Source organism: Vanacampus margaritifer, chromosome 11 (genome assembly GCF_051991255.1).
Source record: "Vanacampus margaritifer isolate UIUO_Vmar chromosome 11, RoL_Vmar_1.0, whole genome shotgun sequence".
NCBI lineage: Eukaryota > Metazoa > Chordata > Actinopteri > Syngnathiformes > Syngnathidae > Vanacampus > Vanacampus margaritifer.
In genome coordinates, this window is record NC_135442.1 from 7,794,981 (window position 1) to 7,820,417 (window position 25,437).

A 25,437-nucleotide genomic window follows, 5' to 3' on the forward strand; every position below is an offset into this window, starting at 1 on the left:
TAATAAGTTATAAATATTTCACCGTAACACTGAGTGCTGCGGTTGTTCATGGAATTTAGTCTGCTAACACTTTCTCTGTATTCTTGAAAGTCAATTAATTTCAACTGATCAAAAGAGATGGCAATTAGAGACTTTTTTCGTTCACGTCTTCCTTTTGATCTAAAACTTTGTGTTGCTTGATTCACTCATTTTAGCAGATGCTCAGCTCAGGGTCAGGGTTCGAATAACCAAACTTTTTTTTTTTTAAGGTCTAATGATTGTTATTTGAATTTCAGTGGCACGCGCACTAGCGTGTTCCACAGTTGGGAAGCATGAGCTACCTCATAGTTGTCAAATATAATACGAGATGAAATTGGCATCCCGGCTTGAGGACGTACAGACAGTACCTGCAAATATGCAATATCGATAGCGGCTGTTTCTGACTCAACAATGAAGGCTTAAATAATAAAAAAGAGAGCGACGTGATTGACAGATCCACATTTGCATAATGTAGTAAGTAGTACTTTGGAGAAATGGAACGGGGGAAATGTGACAGCACAGCTTGCACTGCAGGTTTAATTAGGGAGGGAGGGATGGAGGGAGGGGCAGAGAGAGAGAGAGAATGTCAAAATTCACATGTATGTGTTTTTTAGTTACATAACATATCATGCGCTGCTAAAAAGTGGTGGTGCCCATTTTGTCACTTTACTAACATTTTGGGCCAAAATGAAGAAAATCCATTCGATTTTTTTTAACAACACACACACATAGCATGATCAGTTGTACAGCAGAATATCATCTATGTTTACATTTGCTCAACATGTACTAGTACCACAACCAGTTTTATTCTTAGCCAAGAGAGACGGAATTGACAGAACGACGACACCCAGTCATCCCACCAAAATTACCTTTCTGGCAAAAAAATTCTACAGAAGAAGCTGGACATTTTGTCAAAACATCAACTATCCTGCAATGCAATGAAATATCTTATTAATGTATTCAGGCATGATAAGAGATATCAAATGTGAGCATTTTTGATTTAAATTGATTAGAATCAACCTTCAGAGTTCATTGTTGAGAAGGATCCTTGTTCTGTATTCAGTGGACTGCAAATGTTGCCTCTCCTTCCCTTTCTCACGATAATTATGAATTAATCAGACCTCCAAGCGCCGCAAATGAGAATGATGTCAAATCCACGAGGGCAGCTTTACAAAGAATCAACGTAATGAGCGAGGATGAAGTTCTGAGGCTGGCGACACTTTGACCTGTGTAGAGACTCACTGATAGAACAAATTGACACTAATGGCTGCATATGCATATGTCTTACATTAAACTCGGATTTTATTTTTTATTTCTTTCGCTCTTTGTGGAACCTTTCACGTTATTTCAAATATGATCTCAAATTAATCCCCATCTGAATTATTGAACCTAATACCTTAGCATGCCTAAGCATTCATTCATATTGAAAGCAGATGAGACAATGTAAGACTTTTGCTCCTTCCCAAAAAAAGTTGAAAATGTGACATCATCAAACTGACAGCTTCTCCGCTTTGTATTTGATTGTAAAAAGAACCAATTCATACAGTAAGGCAACATCCATTTTAGTGCTTGACCTCGCTGGGGTCATGACCTGGAGCCAATCTTCCACTTTAACTTTGGGCTAGGATTTGGGGGTTTTATGATACTGCTCTTCAAGATAGTATAAGAATGCTGTGAGTCCACTGAAAAGACACACTTGCGAGAGGCACTGCAGCCATTTGTCTGTAAACTTGCTTGTGTCCAGAATATTCTGTAAAATAAATCCTTCGAAGGACCTGTTCGTCGATCTCCAGTCTGTATCTCTTTACCCGAACAACAACGAACACGCGGAAGGCAAAGATAGTCTTCTAACACTAAATAGGAACATTCAAGATATTAATCTAAAAAAATGAAAACAATATCTGTCAACCAGCAACTCAAGCACTTAATTCCGGCGTTTCACATTCTCCTGTCAATTTTAGCTTAGCAATTAGCATGGTCTCTCCATCTTTTATTTACTTTATGTCTCATCATGCATTCGTGAAAACAATACTTGTCAGAAGTGCAGCTTATTTGCCGCCAGAGAGGTGGTATACTGACTTAAGAGTGACTTAGTAACGTTTTAAACCACACTAGCTAGCCAGCTGAAGCTTGCTGCTAGCTAGCTAGTGTGGCGTTAGCACTGAGCTCGCTTACATAGTACCCGAACAGCGAAAAACAGCGAGGATGGGTGACTGTTAATGACGGGCGCACCGTTGTTGTAAAAATAAAAAAATAATAATTTTTTTTTAAAAAGATTGCATTGATTTCATTGTATTTATTTATTACATTTGCATTCAGCACAGTGAAGCATTTTGGGGCCCAGTCCGTGAATCAGAAAAACCATAAAAATTTAAATTCTCAGTAGAGTGTTGCTATTCAATGTGCAAAATGTGAATTTCGATGAAAATCGCTTATTTCAAACCTTGCTATTATTTTCAGTGTCTTGACTCATGAGATGTGAGAGCAGCTCTTCAAGTACTGACCCACTGCTTTCGTCCTACTTTCGTCAATGATTTAGACATGGTCCATGTCTTCTCCTTCACTGGAGATGAGATGAAGGTGCGTAACAAACCCTCCCACCCCTCCCTACATCGCTTCCATTTACGTCTTCATCTCATGAAGCCATTATTGCTGCAGCCTCGGGTTCAAATTGAGCAGGTTTCATGGATGCTTGTGTTAAGCTAGCACTTATATAAAAATAGGGAACTGTGACAGAGACAGGGGGTGCATATACTGTAGGTGAGCTGAGGACGTCTACACTCCTTCATTCTCCCTGAAGTGAAGCCAGAGAAACATACAATCCCAAAATAACTCTGATGGCTCGGGGTCAGCTCAAGCGGGCGACCCATGATGCATTTTTAAGCCATCTCGCCTGTTTCTCTCTGAGGAATTTGTAAATGTATTATTAAATGGAAAACCATCTCGTGTAATTGGTACGGCTCCACATGTTAGTTTTTTTTTATCCTACATGCATGTATCCTCCAGGAAGAAGATGAAAAGTTGAGAACAAGAAGTCTCATGTGTATTATGACACACGAGGCTCACTTGAGGCCGTGTGCGTAACAGTGTGTATTTTGTGTGAGTGGAAGTACTGAAGATGCATTCACCTGTCTACATTCACTTGAGTATGTGTGAGAGTACAACACTCTTTGGGGACACGCTAAATTTATTCCGGAAGTCACGCACCCTCGCACCCTCTAGCTCCAGGATGCCACTGATAACAACGTTGAGCCATTTCAGGGAACATTCTCTGTTTGTGAGTGTGTGTGCGTGCGCGTGTTGTCACACTTATTAAAGCTCTCAGTTCTTTGTGTGACGTAAATTTAGTAGATTTTCATTCCAAAGTTTTCAAAAAAAGTGAAAAATATCGATATTATCGATACCAAGTCAGTATCGATATTAGATCGATACTGGTACTATAATATCGATCTAGTAGTTTAGTTTCAGTTTGGCTCTTTAATGCACGGCTGTGGTTTGGTCAAACAGATAACATGTCACAGTAGCCACAGGCAGACTTGCTCCCGCTCTCCCTCCTCCCCTCCTTTGTTTTGATCGTGTGCCGTGACGTGACTTAGCATCTCATCTTTGTAGTAGATTGCATAAACACGCATTTAAAAAAAATCTGGGGGGGGGGGGGGGGTATGTTGTTTTATGTTTTATATTTGTTTTTGCATGATCATCTTAACATCTTGTTTATTTAGGTTAAAAAAGACATGAATGCAGAATTTTTTTGTTTTGTATTTGTAGTTTATAAACAGTATATGATGAAGTATTTGTGTAAATTTATTTTTCTATGATCTTTGTGCACTTTCTTTTTTTTTGTTAAGGGTGTAATGATTCTGCGGGGGGTGGCATTGATAAAGTATTTCCTATTTATCAATAAACTTTGTCCTAATCTTGTCCTTTGTTCAAAAAGGTTATATATATATATACACACCATATATATTTTTTAAAGTATCGATATCGGTATTTATATATATATATATATATATATATATATATATATATATATAATTTAAAAAAAAAACAACAACATAATTTTCAACAAGTATCGATATCGGTATCAGTATCGGCGATACTGGCCCTGTATTTACTTGGTATCGAATCGATACCAAAATTTGCAGTATCACACACCACTAGTGGCAGGTGGTGACTTTCACACCTGGGCCATTAATGGGGACTTAATTGACGAAATCCATCTCTTAATAACACCATCACGTCATAAAATAATGTACAAAAATACTATTTAGCTATGCTACAAGAAACACCTTTAGCTTCTAAAACATCATCTCCAAACAACTACAATAACATTGCATTTCACAATCAATATTTATCAATATAAAACCTTTAAATCAAATATTTTATTATTATTTTACTTTGTTTGCTCCTGCAAGCTAGCTGTAGCGCTTTACATACTTTGAACGTGCCGCAAATGACTTCTTAGGGTTGAAACAATCCAGCTAGCAATGTTGTTGACCTAGCTTCACAGCATGCGCTTAAACGCGACATCTCCTGGCGCTCAGCGTTAGCTAGTTGACACTTTGGTTTAAAGACTGCTGTGTAGCCCAGCATCATGTGGAGGTTGTTGCAAAACGTCACACAACAGCTCCTCTGTCGTCACGTTGACGGCTAGCCCTCAGCTCTTTCCAATATTATTTAACAGCTACCGGTACTTGCGATCATTGAATATAAAACATCTTCATTAGAGCACAGGAGGACCCGGTGTGTTGTGACAGAGAGGTTGCTCCGTGTCTTTTTATTGAAAGTGTGGCTGACATGACCTCATGCAAACACACACACACACAACAAAACTCAATAAAAGTGTCTCTTGGCTGTAAGCCGCGCTTTGTCACTTTCAGACACTTCCATAATTCATGGCCATGTGACAGCAGTATTGAACGGCGGACAATGATGTCTGCCCTGTAGGCTACACACACACTGACGCCCGCACACACGTATGTTCGTTGTCGGTTTTCACGCGCTCCGAATGCTGACAGTGAGTGAGCGCAGGATACACTTCACTACTTAATAACGACTTTTTGCCCTTCCTCCTCTCTGTCACTTGCAATCGATTCTGTTTTTGTATCTTTGTCCTGCCCCTTAGCATGGCTAAATGCAGTGTCTCTCTCTCTCTTTCTGGCACACACACCAGGAGGGTGTAGCTGTCCGGCAGACATATTTCAGCCAAATTGTTGTCAAGTCTCCTCTCACATGCGCTCTCCCCCTGAAAAAAAAAGAGAGGAGCAAACGCGCCGGGTTTGACGTCATGCACAACTGTTAGGCAAGCCGTAAGGAACAAATCCAGCCAACTGCTTCTCTTTATTAAAGTGATTTTTCACAACGTTGACGCCGCTAACGAGTAGCTGTTGAAGGCACGCACACCAGCCACACTGAAGGTGACATCTAAATTTTGTTTATCAAAAGGCCCCCAACATGGCCTTTGAAGCAGCAGCGGGCAAATAAAAAGCTTGTCTCTTGGCAGTTGTCAATGGAAATCATTCAAAAAGATCTCCTCGACACATTTACAGAATAAGCTAGCAGTAAACGAACATCGCGGTTAGCCTCGCGTTGCCAGCTTTGACTAGTCCCGAGTCGCTAGAGGCCAAAAAGGTACTGCGCAAAATTAAAGCTTATTCTTCATCGCTCAAATATTATGCTGGATCGTGACAACTAATTTGTGCTAATGACAAATTTAGCCATCATCAAAATTTGATTTGTTATGGAGGACCAAAACTTTAAAAAATAAATAACTAACTAAACAAATAAATAAATGAATAAAAGTGAAAAGAAAACCAGATGTAAAAATATAAATTAAAAAAATAATAATTAAAAAGAAAAAATATATATAAATGGAAATAAAAACAACAATATATATATATATAAAAATAAAATATAAAAAATATATAAAACTATCAAATTAGCACGATATAACATCACAGCGTGTGTGCTTTGTAATGAAAACATAACTAACAAAGTGCAATGTTCTTTTATTCATAATCACAGCAAGTATATTCCGCCATTAAAATACATTTAACTTGTAAAATATGTGTTATTCGCCATTTAGTGCATCTCATTTGCAGTGTATTCTGTACACTGCGGTTACTGCATGACTAACTTTTTACGCACATTCATTATCAGCATGAACCCAGCAGCCATATTGGATACACTTGAATTGTTCCACTCATTTGTGTAATAATTAGTTCAGGTTTAGTCTACAGTGGGGGATATCACTTTTTGTTTTTGATTTGACTAGAATTCTTAGCGCATGTTAATGAAGTTGTACCTGTGTGCTTATCATGCATAATCTGTACTCAGTTGCGTATAAACAGCTTTGCGTGAAGGGGTCAACTACAGCACCTTAATGGGGAAATGATTCATCTGCTGGAGGTTATTACTCACAGGAGCATCTGGCCTTTTTTAAAGATCACAGTTTATTTCAGAAAACCACAGCGGGTGCATTAACATATTTCCCATGATTGTTTTCATTACTGCGTAAATGCCAAGGTTACCCCACTGACTGTCCCGCAAGGAGTTGTGCAAAGCCCACGAGCTGTTCGGGATGATCAGAAGACGGACAGGGTTGTGTAATTTAGAAGATATCAGTAAAAAAAACATACAGCACTGGCAAAATATGACTTTTGCTGTTTTAATGACCTTTTTCACAGCAGTTATGTTGTCACAGTGAAACAGAAAATAAGAGGACATTTAAATCGAGAAATTGAATAGGGAGTGGTTCCAGCAACTTTACATTTGGTTGTAATTCTAGCTTTGACTCGGTTATAAATTAGTTTTGTCCTGCATGCATAGTGTGAGTTGGCTGGTCTCCTTGGCAACAGCCCGACCCGTCTCCTTGACTCAACAGGACTGACTGGCAAATAGAGAATTGCCCAACCTTTTGATCGCACCTTTCATCCCGGTGAGACAAGACGGCTCAAGTGCGAAACTCTTTCACTGAAGAAGTCTCTGAGGCGATGAAAAGTAAGTTCACGTAGCCGCGAACTCCCGAGAAAACAGGCCTTTCAGCCATGACAGCCATTTTTTTACTCCTTGCGTTCCATGTCCGAAGAATAAAAAAGAAAAAAAAAGAAAACGTTTATTTGTCATATGCACAGTAAAAACGACGGTAGTAAGGACATTTCTACTTTGTTTGTTGTCTCCCTCCATTTTAAATAATGATTAATTAATGACCCATTTAAATAATGAATAATTTAAAATAATGAAATACTGAAGGAAAAAGAGGGTAGGCAAAAGAACAATAAAAAAAACAATGACAATTTATTTAAAAAAAGGAACGAGTATTCAACTTTGACAGTAATAATAGTTCAATTAGTGTAAACATTAAAATATACGTATAGATATATGCAAAGATGCAGGTATTGGATTGTTTAAATATTACAGATTACAGAGATATGAGTCCTTCCCGTTGCTTTTGTTGCCCTGTTGACGTATCGTCATCATTGTTATTCATTTGTCCTTCAATTCCATTTTCAGAAGGACAGCTCACTGAAAGAGGATCTGAGGTAAAGACAACTTCCACCTTCACAACCCTTGAACATTGATCGATTTGCTACCCAGGCTCAGATTGGTAATTCTCAGACTGCCTCATTTTGAGACAAAGAGCAAATAAAAGGAGGCGTCTATTTCAGTTGAGGTTTGTATAACAGCTTGCGTACGCGTGCAATTGCTTGAACAGAGCAGCCAAAGCAGACAGGTGCGAGCGCTCTGGTGGTGTTATGAGACAAGATTATGTCTCTAAAGTGGTGAGCAATTCACAAGGCATGTTTCAGCCGCTTTTATAAGGTAGCGGTACAAAGCCCAAAACACACAGAAAGGTAATTGTGACGATTCTGAGCCTGATTCCCCACAACAAAGCTTTCTGAAGGATTATCTTGTAACCTTTTTTTAATACATACTGCATATCCAGGTTTGAGGAGTAACGGAATACATGAACCACCGTTACGTAATCAGATTACAATTTTTTAACTGTATTCCATTACAGTTACAGGAAAAAAACGTAATCAGATTACAGGTACATTTATTAAAAATGGGGATTACTTCGAGGGATTACAATTTCTACGATGAGAGAGTGCGAAAAAGGGCGAGCGAGAGAGAGAGAGAGAGTGTATGCATGCCCGCGTGAGTGGGACCGTTGCTACATGCCGGGGAGGCGGGAACGAACGAACTGAGTAGTCGTGCAGTTTGAAAAAACTCCACGGACGGGAGGAGGAAATAGCGACCGGTATTCACTGGAATTTACTCGGAGTGAAAGTTTGAGCTAAGAGTCCAGCGGCATTTGCTACGCGCTGTAGCTTCTTGCTAGCTAGCCCGCTAGCCATAATGTGATGTCACGCATCATCATCTGCATTGGATGACTATCTATCGATCTATCTATCTATCAAACTGTGAGGTGTGGTTGCTTTTAGTGACAGCATATGGCCTTCAATCAATCAATCAATCAATCAATAGCCTACATGCTTTCTAATTACACAAGGATTTTTACTATTTGTAGGCTGCCTGGGTCCCTATCGCCCACAAATAGCAGGGGCACATTGTATAGAATATATATTGTGGTGATATTTATTTTTATTTTGTCTTCATGAGCATACTCAATATTGGAGTAATCCAAAAGTAATCCAGTTACATTACTTTAATATTATGGTACTTGGATTACGTTACTAGCTAAATTTTTTAGCAGGTAACTTGTAACTGTAACGGATTACATTTTAAAAGTAACCCTCCCAACCCTGAGTATATCTATCAACACCGCTAATTGCCACCAATTGTATAAATCGACATGCATGAGAACATGGCGTCCTCCTCAACGTGCTGACAGACGTTTCAGGGTCTGCTGTAACTCTCTCATTTTTTTCCCCTGTCTTTTCCCGTTCCTAGCTCTTATCACTCGTGCGTCCGTCTTCCCCGCTGTTATCCGGGACAACAGTTACGCTAAACTGCATCGGCCCCTCCCCCCCACCTCTAACACAGAAATAACCTTCACCACAGCACCGGCAGATGGAAAAATAGGGAATTGTGTGAATGGGTGAATGGAGAGTAGAGGGGGGCATGTTTAAACATGAGAGATTTGAAACCATTTTTCTAGAATGAGAAAATTGGGTCAAGATAAAAAGAAAAATGTAAAGGGAAAGAGGTGAATAGGAAAATAGGGTCTCAACAAGATGCCATCAATCTGTCTCACCTTCCCCTTCTGCTCAAGTCAAATTTCGTGATCAAATACAAGACATGGCGTATTCCGCTTAGACTAATAATTGAGTGTGTCCTGCGGGGACATTGTCTCACACGGCCAGAATGACAGGAGAACGATTAAGTGAGTCCATCTGTGTTTGACCTTCTCTTTAACCTTGTTTAGCCCTCTCACACTACCACACATAGCAGAGAAATGGGGGGGTATTGGTGGGGGGGTGCAACGCTGCAGGCTTCGCCATCTAAACTCCCTCTTTTTCCCGCTCTGAGTCATCGCAAAGTCATAAATACTAAAGCGGGTAAAGAGAGATTATTTGAAAACTATCTCATACGTTCAGTGGGAAAGCGTGACTGTCAGCTTCGGCAAAAAAAGAAAGAGCAAGCGAGATATAGAGGAGCACTCGCTCGCTCTGCTCTCTCTGCTTTTAGCATCAAACTCACTCTTCCTTGCTCGACCTCGCTCTTCACGCTGTATAATCTTCAGTTCATTAGCATTTAAAAAAAAAATAATATCGTTTATGAGTCATGCATGGAGGGCGCTCTGGTGAGTTTGTCATTACTTGGTTATGAAAGCAGAGTCAGTGCGTCTCCTTGCTGCAGAATCCTCTTCGGGGCTGCTGCCAAAACAAAAACAAAGAGGGAAAGCACGGTTGAAAGTTGGGGAGAACCTGTCGTTATTTACACTAGACTGCGTTTTCTTATATTTCGCCACTGTCGTGTAGCGCAAGCACACTATTAAACAAGATAGACGCATTGCACTACTGTCGTCCAAATTTCAAAAAAATGCATTTTAGGTTTCTTGACATTTTGTCCCTCGTGCTTTGAGCCTTTTTCCTCTTCAGATGGATCTGTAGTTGTATAGAACTATAAACAGTTCGAAATAGCAGTCAGATTTTCTGCTAGAATTAAAACAAAATGACAGACAAAGACTAGAAATTTATTCAGGGTTAATCAGACGCTACACTTGATTCGATTAATCTGAACACAGCCGTTTAGATTTCATTCTCAGTTAGAAGAAAGTGTGCACACCGAGGTTATTTGAGTAAAGGAAAACTGATAAAATAACATAAACTATTTAAAAAACATTTGCTGTAATAGAATAAAAAAGAAAGAAAATGCCTTAATACTGAAACTGCATTTTACACTTACAAAAGGAAGTAAAGCTAAATGTCCTTAATTTTCGTCTTTAACAATTAATTTCGTACATTCAAGCCACATATTGACTTTAGAAGTCTGCAACTTGGCAAATAAGGGATGGATCCTAGTTTCGATGTTACAATTGTGATGCATCTAAATTCAGAAATGGACTACTCTTATTGTAATTCAAAGCTTGTGGACTGTTATACAGTACTTGTATTTGATTTGTGGATTTTTGTTGAATTTTTACTACACAATACTTAGTGTTTTTTTTTTAATCTTGCACACATGAAATAAAACAAAATGTAAACATCAAACAATCTAGTACTAAATGTGTCAAAGTGAGGAGCAGAATTAGGACGTAGACAAGACACGTGAGTCTTATTATCCAAAAATACAAAGGAACAACAGAGAGCAGAGCTGGATTCAGATGGCCTCGAAGAAAACAATTGACGGAAAAAACCTTAACAAAGAACCTTAAGCAGGGTTGGATGCAAAACACATGAAAGGCAGCTTGCTTGGAAAAAAGGATAGCAAACCTCACCGTGCTGAGGGAAACCTCGGCTAAGAGACCTCGACTTACTGATAAAAGTGTCACTCAGTAATTATCGCTAGGGCACAATTCTATAACAGAATAAAGGCTTATACCACTAAATAAGAGTCACAAATACCGAACCTAAAGCCTAAGAGTGACAATTACAGGAACATAGCAACTGATCTTATCATCCTAAGGGACATAGTAACTGCATAGCAACATTACAAAACAAGAGTGACTAATATATCATTATCATGCCAATACAATGACCCCATGATTCAACCCAAAAACAGTTACAGAGGACCCCATGACCATCCCAACCCAAAACACAGTCTTATAGAAACAGGGGTGTGTAGACTTTCAGCTGAAGTTGTACAATATGGAATTCTACCAACATTCGGGAATCACATGCCACATTAGATATCATTGATCAGTCAATCAGAAATCGACCCGAACCCTGGAAGACATCATTTCGGACTATAGAACTACAGTGGACTGGGAATTGGTCTCATGTTGTTATGCGCAATCTTCCTCCCATCTGCTGCCTGAGCAACATTATCAAGCACATGGCGCGCATGGTGCTGCTGTACCTGTGCTGTGCATGCAAATACATGAGTGATTAGAATTCTTTCAGCGAATTGCCTCCATATAAAAGCATGCAGACCTGATATCATGCAGCAGATAATAGACTATTTGCAACTGCCGGCTACGTATTAAAACTGAAAACAAAATTGCTCCTCATGACTGTAAGACTAGTTCCAAATTTATTGATCAAGTCGCTCAATTCCGAATTTAAACATGCTAAGCTGAGCTTGCGTCCTACATTTGAAATGAATATAATGTTTTCAAATTCAATAGGTAATGCTGTTGCATGTAAAACAATATCCTGCAGAGGAATGAACAAAATTGTCAACCTCCCACTCATGTTGCATACATATAATAGCTGTGAAATTATATTTCCTGTGAGGGGTCATTAAAAATAATGACATAGAAAGAAACAAACATATTCGATGTAAATCATGTGTCTTTAATGAGCATTGAGTTAATCAACCTTTTTATCTATTTTCTTTTCTTTTTATAAAACCATCACAGTCCTGCTTGGACTGCAGCCGCCTGATTCGTCAAAGTATCATACTTGCTTTTTTCCAGAGCCTTTAAATCAATTCAACTTGCCTAAGTTAAAATCACAGAGGATTCATTTCTATGCATGCAGATAACAGTTATCGCTGGTTCCAATCTACAAGTTCCATTGTTGTCTTTTGTCTGCCAAAAATAGTCTGCGCACCATCCAAGTTGGGAAAAAAAAAAAAAGTTGGCAGCCTTTTTCGTTCAAGACCAACTCAAAGCACGTCTGTGAATTATATAATTTTATTTTACACAAGTTTATTTGTATAAAAAAAAAACAGTGCACGAATCAAAACTGTAAATATTTCAAAAATTAAAAATATATATATTGAAATTTTTTTGGGTGGGGTGAAGCAACACCAAATGGGACACAACCGTGAAGTAGAATAGAATTTATATGATATATTAAACTTACAATTTACAAATAAAAACTGGAAAGTGGGTCATGCTAAATTGTTCACCCCCTTTTCTCTCAGTGCAGCCACCAGACTCCTGTTCCCTGATGATTTCTGAATGATTCAATGTTGACCTAAATGGCTGATACTGATAAATAGAGTCCGCCTTTAGTCTCAATGTGGCAAAAGTTCAAAAAGTTCAAGTGGGCCAATACTTTCGCAAGGCACTGTAACTTCATTTTAACAAAACACACAGTTGAACTACCATCATTCATCAAGGTCAACAAAACCCAAAATGGATTTGAACTTTACCGCCATCACGAAGAATTCCCCTCAAATTCGAAGGTGTCCATCATGTGCTGTCATATGAGGCGACAGACACCCATGAAGCCCCCCCAGCAGAAGAGCCGAGGCCATAGAACAGACATGAGACAAAATGACCTTGGAAATGGAACTTAGAGGACTCATGTCCCCCGTCCTCCTTTTATGCACTTCCAGTGTGTTTGAATCTGACAAAATCACAACAGCAGCCAATTCGGAGTAGTGGACCGTGCTGCTTATATAGTCAGAAGCAAAATAAACCTACAGGTAAACAGAAAATCATTATCACATTAAGGAAACCCATTATGGTCAAATTTATTGAATATTTAACTGAAAATGTGGTCGTCCTCGGTTAGCGCTTAGCTGGAGGTCACCTATGATCCTAATGGGGACAAATTGATGGATGGGTTTATTTCACTGCATTGAGTGAAAAGCAACAACAAAGTGCTGATTTGACCTTAGCTCCAATACATCGCGCATGATATTCAAAACTGACTGCTGATTGAAAGAAACCCAACATTATTAGCAGTTACGCAGGAGTTTCGCTTCACTTGCCCCGGCGGATTCCATTTCAGACCTCTTTATTCGGGGAACAAAAGGTGAACACTTGGCCGGACCAGGGGGACTTTCACTCCACATTAATCACAGCGACTGCAGGAGGGCCCTCGTCCCATTAACACTATTACAGCCTCCCCACAGAACTCGGCCCACATGGATTTATCAGCATGGCCTCGATAGCTGAGTGGCAGCTGTGCTATCTGACATTGATTCCGCAGCTGGAAGGAGACTGCTAATGCGGCGGCGCGAGCCCCCACTCCTGATTTTTTTTTTTGAAAATCTCGTTATATTTCTTACAACAGTTATGGTGAAAGCAACACAACCAGTTGCTCTTTTGTTGGGTCCGGCAGAACTTCCGTCCATTTCCATTTCAACTGCAAATATGTTTCCACTCATTGCGTCAGTGTGAGTTGTAGCACACGTGCTAAAATTAAAAGCACTCAGTCAAAAGGTGTGCGCACTCAACCGCCTCGAAAGAGCTCCTCACGCAGAGAGCCATCTCAGCACCGCGGGGTCTCGACAAACACTCAAATCAACTCCAATTTTATTGTTTGCACTCTAACAGTCTCTCTGTTGAGGTTAAGCTGCCCCTGCCCCGCTTCGCTAACTGCCTTGACATTGGAAAGCCTCTGATGTTTTCATGACAAGGGTCAGGCAGTTTGAAGTGAATGGGCTCCATCGGTGTCTCAACAAAAAAACACCTGAGAATCAGGTGGGAACTAATTTCACTGGGTTGAGTAGTTTTGTGGAATCACTCTAACTTTGTGGCCAGAAAAGACCTTCACCTGTTGATGTGGTTGCGCACTTGCTAACAGCCACACGCTAACGACTTTAAATAGCGGAGATCTTTTTTTTTTTTTCTCTTTCCGGGGAGAGCTCAGTATTGATCATTTGACATGTCATCATCATTGTTCTCCCTTTTTTTTTTTTTTTTTTGTATGTGTGTGTGTGTGTGTGTGTGTGTGTGTGTGTGTGTGTGTGTGTGTGCGTGCGTGCGTGCGTGTAAAAAAAAAAAAAAGAATTCCCATACCGTTCACCTAAACCGAACACTTCAAAATCCAGCCAGAGTCGTGGGGCTGCCAGGAGACCCGAAGAGGGACCAAAGAATAGAAAGAAAAGCGAAGCCCAGCACCGACCAGACACCACCCACCGGGCCACTAACCAGAGTCCTTCACCAACCCTAGAGACATCTAAATTCCAACAAATCAGGGAGACCTCAAGGGCCCAAAGGAGAAACTGAGGAAAAGGTAGAAAGGACAGACGAAATAAAAAAAATAGCGGAGATCTTGTTAGCATGTTAGCATTAATGTTCCCATCGTTAGGTATATTAAGCTCAGTAAAATAGTGGAAAATTGATCTCACTGCTTCATGTTTGTTGTCTATATAGTGAATGACATGCAATATTTGTGTACATAAAAATTTAGAGGAGATTTTACGTTTTACGAGCTACGAGCTACTGGATCCCAAAATGGGTCACGGCATTGCCTCAAAGTGCTTAATCTCAACTGAGTGGCATTGGGTACACTATTGGTGTTTGTTGATTTGGTTTTCGTTAGATTTTAGCTGTCACGTTTTCCTCGTGTGTCTCGTTAAGAGTCCCTGCATTTGGGTCAACTACCATACCCAAAAGAAATTGTTATTACATCATTGCCAAAAGGAAAACAGGATATAGGCAACACAGCGGTAGCATGTCTGCTTCACAGTTCTGAGGTTCACGGGTCAAAATCACTATTTTTTTCAGTTTTTTTAAAAAAAAAAAAACATCATCCTACTTGAGTTACCAAACACTTCATCATTGGAGTTGGTGTTCAATCGACTAATAATATGCTAAAATATAGTGAATTTATTACACTGGCATTGATTTAAATTGGAGGAAACCACATCAAAGTCTGTGCTCAGGCCGACCAGACAACGATTGTGATTACATCATCTTGCCCAAAACTTTTTCAAAGGTCTTACAGCCATGAGTGATGCAATTGATAAAACGATGAGCTGACTAATTCATTTGTACACACTTTCCTTCGTGGCATTATCCATTTTTAATAAAACCATCTAACTCACTAACATGTCAAAAAAAAAAAAAAAAAAAAAGGAAATCTTTAGGAGACAGAATGACACACGGCTCCTGTAAAGTGAAAGGAGAGATAGAGTTTTACAACATTTCTCTGACAGTTCAAGTGTTCAAGATAGTTATTAAATTGGTTCTCAAGCTATTTTCCACACTTTAAATTAGTTACAATGTATAAAAATAAATAACACAACTTCGGCACAAACTAAAAGTATTGATTTGTAAAAAAAACAACAACATAATTTTCTTCTGACAGATATGAGCCCTGCAATTGGCTCATTATTATTATTTTCTTTCCCACTCGGGTTGCACCTCAATTCACATGCAACTTCTGATTTTATTATTTAATATTGTTAAGTTCCATTTAAAACAAGGTCACGTTGAGCGATTGAAGTCTGGCCGTAAGTCACCTGTGTTGCCCTCCCATGCTGATTGTCCATCTGACAGCTGCTTCATGTTTTAAATCATGAGGGTGATAATGACTCAAATGAAGCATGGTCGGCAGCCTCCCTCTCATTTTGGAGGCGTCCACGATGGATTGCTTGCCGTTATCAAATATATTCCTCTTGCACACGTCTCCCTCTCATGCACTTTCCCGCCCCTTGCGCAGGTCATTACGGGATGATACTTGACGACTATGCTAATTTAGTGCAGATTTATTCTGATTTGTGATTAGGAGCTCACAGTCACACGACTCACATCTTCTTTCCTCCTCAATGCCTCCATTTAACATGACCTTCCCAAGGCTCTGTCATGCCAATATGCCTCATTACTGCACTATAGGGGTGCTTACCCAGAGAGCAAGAGACAGGGAAAATCAGAAACGCTCAAAAATGACTGACAGGCGCACAGGAAGATAAAATGTGTGGAAAGGGAAAGGGGGAAAAAAGGAGCAAAGTTGCTTGCTTGTTCAAACACACACACACATACACACACAGAAAAAGAGCACAGCATTGTTGACTGACAGGAAAACTCAAGAAAGGCAAAATAAGAAAAAAAAAGGTCTAAGGAAGAAATGATGGATTTGCAACACACACACCTGCTCCAGATGTCTGGAAAAAACAAACAGAAATAACGTTTGCACTTGTGTGTCAACAAAAAAAAAGTATAAATTCTACTGCAAAGAACTGCAGAGAGTTAAGCAAATCTAAATCCTAGCGAGAGTTAGACTTCTTTTAGAGAGTGACGTTCCTTTCATCGCACATGAGCTGCATCAAACGTGTTCTTCTTTGGCTCATGTCTCACCCCTCTACACAGCGTTGTGGAAATCTGACTGTTATCCAGTATTTGCTTCATACGGCGAGCAAACGAGTGGCAATGGAAAAATGTGAGGAAATCATTTCAGTTAAGTGATGTCTTAATTAGGAAGATACGTGTGTAAAAGTAGATTTGAATAGATTTAAATATTGAGGACCGGAATGGACTGGGAATCAAATTAAGTCCAGGAAAATATTTGTAAACTGGGAGGGGGATTCGCCGCATGCCGTTTAACATTTATCGATGGGGGGAACAAGTAGGTGCGTTACACACAAGTACACGCGAAATTATGAAAATGTGTCACATTGTATGGACATTATATCGTCCCAAAAACGTATAAATACGTTATATTTTAAATATAAATATATATATATTTTTTTTTATTTATTTATGCTAGAGCATACAGATGGCTTTGATGCAGCCTCTCAACTGCACAGAATGGTTAAAACAATGGCAGTTATTACAAAAACGGCCAGCAGGTGGCAGCAGGGTATAAGAGATCAACCAGGGCCAAGCTGATTTACCCACAGTTCTAAACAGAATGATAAAACTTGGCTATACTATACAGTATTCTAATGCTAATTGCTGCAAAACGGAAACAGAAGAGACTTTAATCTTTCTTTTGGTAGGTTCCATGTTTTTATTGCAATAGAACACAATATTCTGTAGGCCTGGCAAAATCAGTCAAAATCCAGCAAAACAGCCGGGAACGAAGGGGGTTGCTTCAGTGAAAATGGCTGGGAGTGAATGAGTTAAAAATTGGTCCTTCCTCTGGTCTCCTGACGACCTCACGACTCTGGCCGGAAGTGTTTGGTTTAGGTGAACGGTATGGGATTTTTTTTTAATAGGTTTTAGGTGAACTAATGAATACACACACACTCGCACGCACGCACGCACACACACACACACACACACACACACACACACACACACATACAAAAAAAAAATATATATATATATATATATATATATATATATATATATATATATATATATATAAAAAATATATATATATATTGGACAGAAGACCGCAAATGGATCCCGGGCCCTAGTTTGAACACCCCTCGTGTATAACTTCTTGACCCTAGATCCCGTATTATGTTCCCTAGTGCATACTTATGTATTTTTAGGCACAAAGACTATCAAATAAGTTTCTTCCCATTTCAAAATGAGCAGTAGCCTTAGAAGACACTCAATTTCACTTAAAATGGAGCGTATCAAGTGCGTACCCGCATGTGTGTGAGTGTGTGTGTGGTGTTCTGGATAATGTTTGAGGGGCCGAAGATACCTGAATGTTCTTTTGACTTTAATTCGTCTCCTCCATTCTGAGGAGGAGCGAGAGATTAGACACAGAGCGATAGACGAGATTAAGAAGTGGAAGGAGGATCAAGAGGAGGGATGAGAGGGAGAAAGTGGGGGATCTCGGGCGAGGAGAGCGGGCGAGTTTTCCAGAAAACCAACATTCGTTTTAATGTAGTCTTGTGACATCTTTGGTGGGCCTGTTGTATACGACATTACATGGTACTAACACAAAAACACAGCTTGATTTGTGAGTGTGTGAGACACACAAATGTCCCCAAAATTTTTTTTTTTTTCTACTCGTTTGCGAGAGGGTCCCACACACAAAAAATACAACAAGGCAATCTATAATGACACACCAGACATAAAAGACAAAATAAATAAGTAAATAAAAAAGAAGAAAGGGAAAAAAAATGGAATATAATAACACATAACAGAGACAAACTTAATCTTAACACAACAAAGTTCTAATGAATTCATGATAAAAAAATATATCTAAAAAAATAGGCGTGGCAATACATTGTTGAAAACATTGACAATCTGTTTTTAAATAATTAAACAAGATTTTTTTTTAAATATGGAGCGAAGACAACAAACGAAAATGAACAGGTAGATTATTTTGATTTGAACTTCGTAATGTATAGTTGGAACAAAATATTGTTTCAAACAATAAGGAAAATTAAAATGAATACATTTAAAAAGAAACTGGAACCAATGAAATTGCCGTCTGTGATCTAAAGAAAGCCACACCAAATGATCATACATGAATGATCAAGAGCAACCTAAAATAAACCAACAAAGTTTTATTTGCAATGATTTATATAAGATTATTCTATTGCAGTAGTTCAATTCAAAAATTGAAACTAAAGCAACTATAAAGTTGCCAAAAAAGATATTGAGATTATTACCATTTAGTTGTTTTGCCATTTTAGTCAGTGCATTCATTTGAACACAAAAGTAGTGTAACACATTAAAATTCAGAGACTACAGCATTGCAATTTTGCCAGCGACAAATGCATGAATCCAAATAGCAACATTATGGCAAGTTTGTATTTATGAAGGTTCTTCTAGTGCCAACAGCCTCCTTTATCCTCCTATTTTCACATCAAATCCAACCTGCTTCATTTCCAATTCTCCCTCTAATTTGTTACGTTTCTTTCCCTGCCTCCAATAGATCAAGCAGCTTTGAGTCGTGAGGGTGCCCGACAGGTGGAACCGTACCATAATTTGATTGGTGGCTTGTCCAAGGTCTCTCGAGTTGTCTCATCACCGCGGGCGTCAGATCGTGCCATGAGAGGGAAAAAAAATAACAGCCATCTGTCATATTAACAGCTTGCTTATTATTCAGCATGAGGTGTAAATCACTAAAGCCCTTTCGTGTCAGTCATTTTCTGTCAAGTGTCAGCCGCGCAATGAGCGGAAGCTGCTAGAATCACTTTTGCAATCCGCCCTGGTTTGTCTTGAAAGGTGAATTGTTTCTGCGCGGATCTGTGATCGTCTCGAGCTCAAAAACAAAAGGGCAGCAGCACGTTGTTAGGCGAGACGTGATTTGTATTCGGTTTACTTGCCTGCCATTTTCCAATCTGGTTATGCAGACAGCTGTCCAACAAACGTGTACGCCGAAATGGGACTTTTTTTTTTTTTTTAGTTGTGCTACAATTGAATAGAACGGCAATAAAACGAGCTGCGGCAAATGTGATTTTCTTTAGCGTTGAAGGTCAGCCTAAGTGATTAATCTTCTACACCGATTGATTGGGCTGGTGATTGATTGCACATCACAATTGATAGAATTGATGGAGAGGAGAAGGGACGAAAAACGACTGCGCCCAGTGGTGCAGTAAAGGCTGAGGAGGGGCAGTGGAAGTACAAATACTTCATTACTGGACTACTTAAGTACATTTGTTAGGCATCTATAGCTTACTTTGGTACGTATTTTTTTTAATCACTACTTCATACTCTTTATAGTCAAAAACAGATATTTCTTCATTCCACTCCTTTGTCAAAATAGGTGTGTCAATTATTTTTTTTATTTTTTTTACCTCTGCGGATGAGAACTCAATGTTAAAAAGATGATTAAGGTCTTATAAGACGGGGAAAAAACTGGGAAACTTACAGGGGTGTTCAAACTTTTTCCTCCAAGGGCCGCATACAGAAAAATAGAAGGATGTAGGATGAATTCATTAACATCACAACGTTTCAAGAGATACTTGACTCATTGAGCCATTTTCAGCGATAAAGTTAATGTTTTGTCTATAATTAACGTGCTAACTTCATTATTTTTCTCGTATAATCAACTCTTTCACTGCCAGACGTTTTCAGAAACGGGTTGTCGCCAGTGCCAGCCGATTTAAGCATTTTGACTGATCTTTCAAGGTCCACAGAAAATGTTGTGTTTGGACTATGGAAACACACATACTACCAAATGAAAGATTGAACTCTCATCTTTCATCAGAAAAAAAAAGTTTGTTTCTACCTTATTCCGTTCTTCAGTAATCAACAATAGAAAATGGTTAGTTTCACCGAAATGCTCTGTTTTGAAACAAAAAGCGGAGAAAAAGAGCTTATTATTTGTTATACTTGTTATTTCATGCACTCTAGGGAATTCTACACTTCTTTTTGTCCATGAATGATGCCACAAACACCTAAATAGTGCTTTACTTCTGTAATACACCACCACCAACAATGAAAAAGTGTTTTTAGATTGCAAAATACGTTTATTTCCATTCAACAGTGTAACAATTTGACAAAACAATTTCTCAAACTATTTACAAATGTGTGCAACTGTGGTACTATTTACAATTATGTGGATGTTTCAAATACAGTTTTTCTTTTTGTAACACTGCCCTGCGTGCAAGGAGACGGAGCAGGATTTGCACAACAGATAAGTTTCACTTAGATTGTCTGTTTCGCGTGCAGACGTTACAATTTCTTCTGAGCGTACTCGGTTGTGCTCCGCGTTTTCCGGTGTTAGCATCGCTAGCCCGTGAACTTTTATGACGTCGTCATAGCCGCCGCGTCAGCGCTTCCAACTTCGGCGTCAACCTCGGAGTCACCATCATCATCATCGATGATGATCATCGTCGTCATCAATGTGCTCTTTAGCGTTGGTCGATGCTTTTCATCTTTGAAAAAAACTGCTCGAGCGTGAGCCGCTTGCAACCGGTCGCCATGTTCTCTTCCCTTCCCCAGCCATTGTCCCCTCTAGCTCCGCCTCACGTCTTCTACTGACGCCTACCCAATCTTGTCAAAAGAGAGTCATTGCTGCCATCTAGGGGCCAAAAATAGTCATTAGGCTAACTAGATCTGCTTGAAACTGTCACCACAGCTGGCCAAGGCTTTCCTCCACCCGTTTCAAAAAAATTTTTTTTAAAAATTGGACGACGTCTTTTAACGTCATTGGCGGCCCTCCGTAGGTTTTTACTTGACGTCTTTTAACGTCCATGGCAGTGAAAGAGTTAATAACTTTAAAACATTTTTTTCCCACTTGCTGTCGACTAAAGATGACATCACTTGTGCTGAGAAAGTAGGCAACGATCAATCATGGCTCACCTGTTTTCTGGGTTTGGTGAGCATACTGAGACATGATTGGTCGCTAACTACTTCCTCATCACAGGTGATGTCATCGCTAGTCGACAACAAGTGGAAAAATTTGTATTTAAAAGGTATTGATTGTACATGACAAATAATGACGTAACCAAATTCATTTTGGACAAAATATTAACTTTTTTGCTGCTGAAAATGGCTCACTGAGTCAAGCATGCTTTGAAGCACATTTTGGAGTGATTTTGATCACCAAAATGACAACCAAAACAAGAGAAATCTGTAGTATATTGACTTTTTTTTTAAAAATTTAAATTATCGTTAATTGGACCTTGACATGGAGCAGAAAGTGGAGGAAACCATTTCTGGCTTGATCACTTTATTTTAACAGAGAACAAAACAAGAGAAGTTTTGTTACTATTTTTAGTTGCCAATTTCTCCAACCCTCCAATTTTTATAACAAAATTAAAACGCAAACCTTGCCAAATATTATTTTGATTATATTTTGTGGGCCGCTAAAAAATGGAAGGCAGGCCGCAAATGGCCCCCGGACCGTAGCTTCCACACCCCTCACCTACAAGGACCTGTACAAATAAAACGTTCAAGTTCAAAATGTTATTAGGATGCATCGCATTATTTTTTTTAGGCAGAAAACCATGACGGCATTGAAAGTAAAGAATGTGATGATTTCTTGTCACGGTTGGCTAGTTGAACGATAAATGAATGAAAAACAGAATGAAGAAAGACAAGCTGTATTTTTATATAAGAGGATGTTACTTAAAACCTTTCCTGCATAGTCAATACAAAAATATATGATGGCGACCCTAGAGCAGACTAATTCAATTAACAAAATTGTTTCTCTACTCTTCCATTGATAGGGCCACCAATGGCTAACAGCGACCGCCGTCTTCTTTGTGGCATTTAGGCTAAACGTCTCTCAGTCCTAATAGAGAATGAACCGACATTGATTGCCTCAAAGCGTGGCTCTGACGTCAAACAACTGATTTTCGAAAATGTCACACCGGCGCTCTAACGACGCCTGCAAGACACAGCGGGGCGGTTTATAATGTTAATGCTCATTTGTTGCCTTTTGACTCACCAGTAGCTATTTAGAAATTACACTTAGTTCCAGGAAAGCATGCAGGGTGACTCAAGTGGTGGATTGCACAGGGAGCCTGCGAGCAGCAGTGGCTTCAGTCGAGGCGTTTGTGCTTGGAAGTAGCGGCGCAACAAACAGGCCACATTGACACGAGTACATTAAATTTCACTTTTCTTGTTTTCTTGGAGTTGTGCTGGAACGGAATTGCTCAACTTGGCATTGCAAATCATGCAGTTAGGACACTGACTCCCATCACTCAATGCAACTTTAAAACAACCACTGCTAAACTTGTGGGGCCCAGCAAAATGGCTCCAAATAGACAGGCGGGCCCCACAACTCTTTAAAATCTTGACATGTTGGCCCCACTATGTAACAAAAACAAGACTACACACACGAACATGCAAAAAAAAAAAAGGAGAAAAAAAAAAGGAGAAAAAAAAAAGATGGAACCTAATGAAAACAGCAGGGTCCCCAGAATTGAACCCTGTGGAACACCATACGTTCCGTTATTTTAAATTATTATCATTATTTCAAATCGTCTGGATCTCTACCTACTTTTAAGCGTCCTTGGGCTAAACATAACAACATTTACCATACTGTACATTAAGTACTATTTATATTTGATCATATGCTGTGTGATTTAAAAGACATTATGTACCAAAAACACCAACCAATGCATCCATAGGCTGGACTATATACACGCCATATTCCATGATATGACACAGCACTGTTGTTCAGAAGGCATTATTTGAAGCATCCTGTTTAATTTCCAATCATATCATTTGTATTTTTCCACACAATAATGCTGCGCAGTTTGAGCTGTAATTAAATTCTGGACCCCGGTGAAAATTTAATGTTCCCACTCCCATCCAATTTGTTAATATCATCGTCTTTATTTTGTGCAACGTGCGGAGAGGCGGGCTGCTTATGACATTTGGCAACTTTCAAATTAACTCCCCTTGCCGTCATCATTAGAGGGGCTATAACCTGTTGATAGTTTATTTGGTTTTGTTTTTTTTCTACTCGAGGTTTCAAACGGCCTCCGAAAACAGCAAATCCCGAATTAACTCGACTCGTTTGTTTTTATGTCTGCGGTATTGACTGGACATCTCTCGGGGGTTTCAGAGAAGACGGGAAGTCACTCGGGATTGTTAGCATGCTGCGTAGGAGTTTCAAGGACACTGAAGGACACTGAAGTGCTTTCCTCCCAGAAAAAAAAAAAAGTAGTGGGAGTAAGTCTGCCACCTGAGAGCAGCGAGGAGAGGAGATTGTCATTCAGCAAACGTTTGATGGCGTCAGGCACTTCTGCTCCACTGCAGATGTGACGCAAACGTTACACTCCTCTTTCTCGCCTCTCCGCTGTGTCATCCTCCTCCTCTTCCTCACTCCTTTTCCTTGAGCTTCTCTTCTTCCCTTCCCCGTCTCGCCTGCAGATGTGGGTCTATACGCACTCGTTGTGGCGTTTTCTCTGTAGATGTCTGCCCTCCCACCCCTCTATTTTCCTTTCTCCCCGTCTCTCCATTCTCTCAGCAGAGATGAGTGGGTGGAGTGAAGCATTGTGCCCTGGAGATTGTTGTGCCATCCGCTTTTTCAGATAGGCCAGCATGTGAGTGTGCGTTGACGAGCCCTCACACAACAAGAAAATCGAACTGTTCCTTTTAGGTAGGCTTAAATGAAATATTTGATTTACTGGGTCGTTGCTGTCATCGCACAAATACATAAATCTTGCTTACAGAATGGCGGCCAATTTTGCATTCGCTCGCTTATTTGATTTTGTCTGCAGCCGTATGACTTTTTGTTCCCTCTGATGTTTTTTTCCCCGCGTCTACCCTCATTTCTCTTTTCTTCATAGGAAGGGGAGAAGTGTATACCCCTCCTTTCTCAGTCTCTTGCCTGTCTTTCTACATTTCCACAAATCTTCTCACTTCTCATCCCTTCCTCCGCCTCCTCCTCCTCATTGGACATTTTTAGACAGTAAATCCCATCCCTTCCTATACAGTACATAGCTGCGAGTGTATGGAAGCGTGTGTGCGAGAAAGATTTCAAGGGAAGCAGCACGGCGTCAACACATTTGCCTCACAGTCTAAACATGAAAAGATTCCTCAAAGTGAGGAACACATATACAAATTTTTAGAATGTGAAACCACATGACGAGAATTTTATTTATTTATTTATTGGTTTTTATCGTGTGCATCATATTATACCCCACCAAAGCAGCACACCATACACATAATATCTTAGTCAACAATCAGGTTTCTTGGGATGTCTGTCATAGTACCAAGACTGACCTGTGAGGGGCAGCGTGGTACCACATGGCATCCAAGCATAGTGGGTGCGTTCAGAAATACGCCCCAAATGCGCATTGTTTCACTCCGACCATTCGAAAACTCCAAGTGCCCCCCAAAAAGGAGTGGCTGCGTTCGGAAATGAATGGGAGGGAAGCGCGCTCTGCCTCTCCGAAACACTCTCCACCTGCCGTTAGGGTATCAAAGTGAATTTCCGAACGCACCCTGTGTTGACAGCAGTGAACAAGTTCCATTTTTACCGCTTCTAACTCTGGAAAAGTTTTTCTTTTTAGTTTAAAATGGCTTACCTTAACTAGAATCCCGCTTCTCATTGTGGCCATAGGTAGAATCGGTCGGTTATTGTGCCTTTTGCTCCTGTAATTAGTAAATCCATGTCGTGGCTAAATGCTAAAGGCGGCAGCTAGCTTACGTCACACATTAGTTGCCATGACGACTAGTACATGTTCTTCTTCGTGTTCTTCTCACATTTCTTCTTCTACTTTTTGGCCGGTTGGCATATATATATATATAGTGCATTACTGCCACTTTCTTTATAATGCTATAAGAAAATGGCCACT

At 39.7% G+C, this 25,437-nt stretch overlaps 1 long non-coding RNA gene across 1 annotated transcript in view; it reads right to left on the reverse strand.

Annotated features, from left to right (window-relative positions):
* LOC144060629 (uncharacterized) overlaps positions 1-25,292 on the reverse strand; it is a 27,336-nt gene extending 2,044 nt beyond the window's left edge. Inside the window, exons 1-2 of the long non-coding RNA XR_013295958.1 lie at positions 25,168-25,292; positions 9,801-9,857 (exon numbers count right to left, since the gene is read on the reverse strand). This is a non-coding gene — a long non-coding RNA (uncharacterized LOC144060629). The remainder of the gene's footprint in view (positions 1-9,800; positions 9,858-25,167) is intronic.
* Between the last annotated feature and the right edge of the window lie 145 nt (positions 25,293-25,437).